Source organism: Molossus molossus, unplaced genomic scaffold, assembly GCF_014108415.1.
Source record: "Molossus molossus isolate mMolMol1 unplaced genomic scaffold, mMolMol1.p scaffold_m16_p_7, whole genome shotgun sequence".
NCBI classification, from domain to species: Eukaryota; Metazoa; Chordata; class Mammalia; order Chiroptera; family Molossidae; genus Molossus; species Molossus molossus.
The window spans coordinates 89673133-89681682 of record NW_023425401.1 but is presented as its reverse complement, the minus strand read 5'-3'; the positions used below and the strand labels follow the sequence as shown (position 1 = coordinate 89681682).

The following is an 8550-nucleotide window of genomic DNA, read 5'->3' as shown; positions in this document are numbered from 1 at the left end:
AGATGCAAATTAAAACAACTACGAGGTATCACCTCACGTCTGCCAGAATGGTCGCCATTAACAAATCATCAAACAAGTGATGGCATGGGTGTGGAGAAAAGGGGACTTTAGTACATTGCTGATGGAATGCAGACTGGTGCAGCCACTATGGAAAACAATATGGTGTTTCCTCAAAAAATTAAAAATGAAACTGCCATTTTACCCAGTGATCCCACTTCTAAGAATATATCCTAAGAAGTCTGAAACTCCAATAAGAAAGCATATATTTACCCCTATGTTCATAGCAGTACTATTTATGATTGCTAAGATCTGGAAACAGCCCAAGTGTCCATCAATAGATGAGTGGATAAAGAAGCTGTGGTACATATACACAATGCAATACTATGCAGCTTGTAAGAAAGATCTGTTATCCTTTAAGATTACATGGAAGGACCTGAAGAGTATTAATGCTAAACAAAATAAGCCAGTTACAGAATGACAAGTATCACATGATCTCACTTATTTGTGGAATATAATGAACAAAATAAGGATACAAACTAAATAGATCCAGAGTCATAGAAGCAGGGTTCAGACTGACAAACTTCAGAGGACGGGGTGGGGGAAAGGGAAGAGATACACCAAATAACCTATGCATATAAGCATAACCAGTGGACATAGACAACAATGCTAGATTGGTGGGGTGGGACGGGAGCAGGGTGTCAATGGAGGAAAAAGGAGAAACATCTGTAACAAAAATTAATTATTAAATAAATAAATAAATAAATAATACTAGCTCTAAAGGATGTCAAAAGTTGTAATTTAAGTCCTGACTTGGTGACTCAGTTGGTTGGAGTGATGTCCTCTACATCAAAAGTTTTTGGGTTTGATTTTCTGTCCAGGTGTGTACACAACCTATTGATGTTTTTCTCTTACTCTCTTTCTAAAATCAATTTGAAAAACCAAAAAATAAATCCTAGGGTGAAGATTAAAAATAATTTATAACTTGAAAAGATTTCCAAGGTCAAATAGTTTTATAATGGTATGGTGATAAAACCAGTTAAATAGTATTTTACTGAATCATTTCTCAGAGGTGTTAATATGTTACTATGCCTTGTGAATGTACAAAGTAGACATAATGCAGTGTTTCCTAATTTTTTTTTAATCAAGGAATCCTGCTTTTCTTCTCTAGGAGCATCTTGTGTGACCAAAGGTTCCTTCAAACACAATTTGGACAATGGAGAATCAGGCTTCTGGCCAGATCTTCAAAGAGAGATTAGAAACTAAAAGTAAATTCTTTACATAATTGATTTAAGCATTAGTGTGTTATTCAGGCATTCTGAAATATAGTCTATCTTTCCTGGATAGACTGATATTTTTTGCCTTGTGATTATAGATTTGGCTTTTGTATATAATTCTATTCACTAATTCTTAACTCTTCCTATGTATTAGGAAAAAAATAAATGCATGTTTATTATATAAATAGATAGAAATGTTTATGATTGTAATGAGGGTAATGATGAGCAGGAGGTGGTTAGTCACATAGTTCACAGTAGGAAACATATGTAGTATGTTATTTAATCTTCTAAATCACTATCCACTTAGCATAGGTATATTTTCCCAACCTACATATACAAAACCAAGCATCAATATGCTTAAGTAACTGACTCAAAGTTACATGGACAGGAGCAAGATTTCATATATATTATGGCTAATTCTATAATATTTTAAGCTATTATTTATTTATTATTCAATATATGAATAAATAAAAAATATATTTATATATTCTTGTATGAGTGTATATATATGTATATATATGATCTTTAGCTACTTAGGATGAAGGAATTATGCAAAACTGTTACATTGGATTATTAAATAGTTCACAAACTTTATTAATAAAAGTGGAATCTAGGTCCTAGAAAATTAAATGACTGAATTACTCAAATTATAATTGATATATCCAATTTATTCCTTCACATTGTTTTCCTGTCACCCCTCTTCCAAAAGGTAAGCCACTTTATAATGACTTACCTCAGGAATTTTGCACATTTTACATGTTTTATAAAAGACAAACCCCAAGATGAGAGTCTGTTACAGTTTTGTACACTGTGGCAGAGGATGGTTTTGTGAGAAGTAGGAAGAAAGGGAAAGGTACTTTCCCTGTTCTGAGAAGGAAAATGAAAGAAAAAAAATCTGAGAAATTAAGCAGTAGGAAGTCAGGTATGTTAGGTAGATGATATATCTCAGGTGATTGAATTGTAAGCACTGGGTCTTCCTGCCTCAACAAATATCCCTTTACCTATCAGAAGTGAAGGGAGCACATGCCGTAGGATGTCCAGGGACCACTGCAGTAGGATGCTGGAAACAACAGTGGGGGAAACATAATTCCATTTGAGCTACAATTTTCAGACTGTGGATCATGAATTTTTAGTAGATGATATGCATTGTATATGTGAGATGTATGTAGAATTGTTATTAAATTAATTGAGTTGAATAATTCTAGTAAGATAAGTACTTCAAATACAATTTTATTTCACTTTGTTCAAAAGTTTGAAAAATATTGTATGACCTGCTTTCACTATTTTCCAAGACCATGTGATCTTACTTGTAGAATACACTAAAAAGTGCAGGATGGAGTTCCCTTCCACCTGAATGAGATTGGAACTAGGAGTCAGAGTGTTTTGTAAGTTGCATTTATGAACTGAGGTTTACTGAAGCAATTTTAATGTGAATTGAAATCATTACTGATTAATTATTTATAGCATTATTGGTTTATTTTAAGATTAGTTTAAAAATTTAATTTATGTCCATTTTTTTTGTCATAATAACTTATGTAGGTAACACAAAATTATAATTGTGAATATTGCTTATTTGTAATTCAGCTGTTCACTTTCATTGGTATTTCTTTATATTATTGTCTACCAGAACTTTACGTTTTGTGTTAGATTATTATCTTTTTATAAGAAATCATTTATCTAGTATAAACATTTGTAATAAAATATTTCAACTCCGACCAGATTCTTTTAGTAATATAAGAAAAGATAAAAATAGTTTGATTACAGAAATTTTATCAGTTCATGAAAACATCCATATCGTATTAAAATTAGTAAGCTAACCTAACGCATTTATGTCATAAAACTTATGTGTGTACTTGAAAATGCATGATTTCACTCTTCTTAAAATGCTATCATTTTGGAGAATAATTATTTTATCATGGGTTACATTTTTCTAACCTTTATAAGATCCCCAGAGTATGCAGTAATATTTCTCTAGAATGCTATCATTGATATTAATGACAAAACTGAGAAGAAAGATAATTTTGCATCTTTAGACAATGGCATAAAATATCTAGGTTTAAATAAAATTAGCATAAAGGGAAGAAACCATTGCTAGTCATCTCCCAGTTGCCCTATTTATTGGTAAAAATATATAAATCAAGGACAAGTGGCTAATGTGCTTTTCTTTTTTAAAAAATTACTTTAATTGTGGAGAATATTACAGATGTCCTTCATTTTTCCCCCTTTGCCCTCTCCACCTACCTCCTGCCCCACCCCAGGCTCTCACCTCACTATTGTCTGTGTCCATGCGCTATGCACATGTACATTCAAGTTCTCTGGTTAATCTCTTCCTGCCCCTCCCCCGTTCCCTCTGAGCTCTGTCAGCCTATTTCATGCTTTCATGTCTCTGGACCTACTTTGTTCGTCAGTTTATTTTGTTCATTAGTTTCCATGTATAAGTGAGATCATGTGATATTTGTCTTTCTCTGACTGGCTTATTTTGCTTAGCATAATACTTTCCAGGTCCCTCCATGCTTTAAAAAAATATTTTTAATAAGTATAGAGCATTGTATATTACAATAGTTTATACTTTGAAATATCGCCAGAAGCTATAAATTGCAATGTTATACTATGTTAATGTGACAAACATCCCATAAGCATCAGTTTATTGGTTAACTATTATTGTTTAATACATACTTCAACATATTAATGTATTATTTAATCATTATTTGTCATTTATTACAGTTTTAGTACTTATATGTACTAGGTACAATATCCTTTAATTTTAAACTTATGTACAATTATTAAGTATTAATTCTATAAATTATCTAATTTCTACTGCTAATATTTATGCTAAAGGCACCATAGCAATATGCAAATATATATTTCTAGAGCGATCCTTATTCTTTGGAAATAAACAGGAGGAGGAGTATTAGCACAATCTATTTGAAATAAGAAAAGCCTTTATGTTCCATCAAAAAATATTCTCTAAAGAAAGGTAAAACTAAAAACAACTGCAGAACACTTGGTTGACATCAGAAAGCAGAAAGAATAAAATTACACGCTGAGATCTAGAGTCAAATAACAAAAACTCCAATTTCAACTGCACTATTTATTTGTTCTGTAGTTTTGACAAGTTTTAAAATCTTTCCAGGCCTGCCCTGGCCAGTGTGGTTCAGTGGGTGGCGCACCCTCACATGCACGGAAAGGTTTCAGGCTCAATCCCCAGTAGGGGGCATGTTGGAGGCAGTCCATCAATGTTAGGCTCTTACACCGATGTTTCTCTCTCTCCCTCCCCCTTCCTGTCTCTCTAAAAATCAAATTTTGAAAATCTTTAAAAAATATCTTTCTAGACCCAAGATTCATCATCTGTGAAATAAGAATTTTTTATAAGGTTGTGATAAAAATTAAATGAGTTAATACAACTAAAATGTTTAGAAGAGTACCTACTCATAGTAAAACTATTTTGGCTTCTAAAATAAACAGATTATTACTTTCTTTCTAGAATCTATCTTAATGCTGATCCTTCCTTTTCTTCTTCTTTTTTTAAAATATGTTTTTATTGATTTTTTAGTGAGAGAGGGAGAGAAACATCTATGTGAGAAACATCAATCTGCTACCTCCTGCATGCCCCCTACTGGGGATTGAGCCTGCAACCCAGGCATGTACCCTGACTGGGACCTCTCAGTTCATGGGACGATGCTCAATCCACTGAGCCACAGTGGCTGGGTTCCTTTTCTTCCTTCCTTTCTTCCTTCCTTCCTCCCTTCCTCCCTCCCTCCCTCCCTCCCTCCCTCCATCCCTTCCTTCCTCCCTCCCTCCCTCCCTCCCTCCCTTCCTCCCTGGCTCCTTCTCTCCCTCACTCCATCCCCACCCCCTCAATCTCTGTCCCTTTTCATCTTTTATTATAATGACATTATAATAACATAATGACAGTTTGCTTTTTAGACTGCTTATACATTTTACATTTTTCCCTGGCTGATGTGGTGCAGCTGGTTGAGCATCTTCCCATGTACCCAGTGGGTGCCAGTTTGATCCCCGGTTGGGGTGCATACTGGAAGCAACCAATTGATGGTTCTTTCTCACATCAATGTCTTTTTCTCTCTCTCAAATGAATGACAATATATTTTTTAAAATTTACATTTTAAAAATATCTTGTCAATAAAAAATTTACATAATTATTAGTAAATGAATACTATTTTTGTCATTATTCAACCTATCCTCCTCCTTCCTCCATTGTTGGACATTAGCTTTTTCCTTTTAATATGAGTTACTTTAAACAATGCTGCAGTAAGTGTGCCTGTATGTACATCATCAATAATTTCTGTAGCATAATTCTGATGTGGAATTACCATTTCAAAAAGTACGCATGGTTTTGAGGCTTTCAATGTAACATATCAAATTGTCCTCATTGATTTGCATCCTGATGATATGAGTGTTCTATTCCTAGTGAAATATTGTGGCACTGGTGAGAGCCTGAATATATAATCAGGTAATGGAGAGGCAATATATAGAAATAGACCTCTGACCCACAATCTGCAGGAATTATCCCAGGAAACCAACCTACTACCTGTAAGTCAGACATGTAGAAAGTCAGACCTCTAGGTCTGAAAAACACTCTAGGAAATCAACTATTAACCTTGTAACAATTGGGCCCAAATGATTAGGACTTGATTAATATAGCTGAGAGCTTCCTTAATGTTTGCCCCTGCTTTCAATTTAGAGTCAACTAGAAAAAGCCAAATGTGCACCCTGACCAATGAGACAGGAAGCTCTGGTTTCTGCATGTTCCTCATACTAATGGCCTCCAACAGGGAACACCTGAAACTCTCTCTTTTCTTCTACTATAAAGCTTTCCCATTTCTCTGCCTGCCTTTGAGTCTCTGCCAAATTCAAGTGATAATTGTTGACTTTATTTGTTTGTTTGTTTATATATATTTCATTGAATTTCAAGTTATACCTAACAGCCAGATTGAAGAAGCATTAACTGAAATAAACTTCCCTGAGTGTATAGGTCGTAAGAGAAGACAAAACAAACAAACAAAAAAAACAATTCTATTCTAGGTATAGATCAAAAAGCCTCTTTGATTGAAAATTCTATCAGGTTGTTGTGCCCATTCCAAAAACCATTTGCCTAGGGGAATAAAAAAGCTAACGTACATATAAGGTCATATTTTTAAATGTCTCTCTGTTGTCTAATATTTTAACACCATGATGTTTTTATGTAGATTTAGGGGTTTCTCGGGATTAAATTTGTATTAACCAGTTTCACAAGTGTTTCTATGATTATGAAAGTAATATATATTTTTTGTAAGATGCCCATAGTTTACTGGAGAGCATAAAGTAAATCACTTGTAATTCTATCATTCAGAGATAACAACCAGTAATATTTTGGAATATATAGCCTATAGACATTTTCTACTCACACATACACATATATGCATATTACCAAACATTGAATCAGCCCTGCAGGTGTGGTTCAGTGGATTGAGTGACGTCCCATGGACTGAGAGGTCCTGGTTCAATTCCCGGTGAGGGAATGTGACAGGGGTTGTGGGCTCAATCCTTAGTAGGGGGCGTGCAGAAGGCAGCCCATTGATGTGTCTCATATTGATGTTTCTATTTCTCTTTTCCTCTCTCTCTAAAAAAATCAATAAAACGTATTTTTAAAAATTGAATCACACTATAATAATGCTGTTTTCACTTGATCACATTTCTGTATAAAAACTATAATCTTCATAAATGGTTCAATTGAATTCTATTTAATGGACATGGCCCAATATCATTAACTTGTACCCATCAAGTGACGGTAGCAAACTTTCTTGTTATAGCAAGCTCTGAATACTGCAAATAGCCTTTGCTGTTGCCATTTGGGTGATCTTTGTTTATTTCCGTACTGGCTATAATTACTTTAATTTTTACTCTCTAGACAAAACAACATTATTTATTTAATTAAAAAATTATATTATACTCTCTTCTTATTGATTTATATTTCAATTGTATTAAATTGTTATATTAGCCCTGGCCGGTTTGGCTCAGCGGTTAGAGCGTCCGCCTGCGGTCCGGAGAGACCCGGGTTCGGTTCCCGCTAAGGGCATGTACCTTGGTTGCAGTTTGTCCCCGGCCCTGGTTGGTCATGGGGGTGGCAGCCACTCGATGTGTCCCTTTCACATTGATGTTTCCCTCTCTCTCTCTTCCTCTCTCTCCCTCCCACTCTGTCTGTACAAAAAATGGAAAATGTCCTCGAATGAGGATAAAAAAAAAAATTGTTATAGTATAATTTTAACCTATATTTTACGACCATTTTTTCACCAATACAAAAGAGAGCTACTATTTTTTTTTTATCCATTTTTAATTTTTGTTTTTTGAAACCTGCAATTTTTTTTTAATTTGCAAAGGAAGCAAAATGTATCCTCTGGTTAAAATAATGAACGTTAATTCAGTGAGGCAAAAAAATATAACAGCGATTTCTGTAGATCAATGTAATTTTTTTTTGGTTTTGTTTATACAGGGCAGAGCGCGAACGCAGTCCCCCACTACAAATTTTGCAGTCGAGTCCCCTCATTTGGGGAAATCGCAGGGGTCAGCACATCCGGAGAGCAATGGATAAGCCTCGCCCTGGGAAAACCACCTTCGTGATCATGGTATCTCCCCTGACAGGTAGGTATAATCAATGTAATCTTTTATTTAAATTTTATATTCAAAAGAAACGTGGCGGATCGAAACATCAGTAAACCTATCATTAAGGTTTTATATTATGGCACTTGATTATCTACTTACATCACATTATAAGGATGTCTACTTCCCTTAATTGTTTTGATTTTCACATTTATTTATTTTTATCTTTATTGTTGAGAGTATTATAGATGTCCCCTCTTATTTTTCCCCCATTGTCCTTCTCCACCCGGCTCCCACCCCAGGCCTTCACTACATTATTGTCTGTGTCCATGGGCAATGCATATATGTATTATATTTTTAGTAATATTCTTGGAATTCTGGGCAGAAAATTCTATCACCTGCAAATAGTTACGTTTATCATCTTTACAATACATTAATTCCTTATTTTTATTCTTTTTACATTATTGTCTAAGTCTTCCGGAAAAATACTTTTAAAAGTTGTGCTAACAGCATTCTGGTCGCTTCTCTAATTTAATAGAAACACCTTCAGAAAATCATCAGTAACTTTGGTGACATTTATCTACAGTTGCTTTCAGATAAATGTTGATAAAGTACCCTTCTATTTCTACTTTAGTAAAAACTAGTATCAGAATTTTATTTTTATAAACTGTTTTAGTAT

At 34.2% G+C, this 8550-nt stretch overlaps 1 non-coding gene across 1 annotated transcript; it reads right to left on the bottom strand.

Annotated features, from left to right (window-relative positions):
• Positions 1 to 7761: 7761 nt before the first annotated feature.
• Positions 7762 to 7921, bottom strand: LOC118620539. The gene has a single exon (XR_004957454.1). It is a non-coding gene; the product is annotated as a U1 spliceosomal RNA (small nuclear RNA).
• Positions 7922 to 8550: the final 629 nt, after the last annotated feature.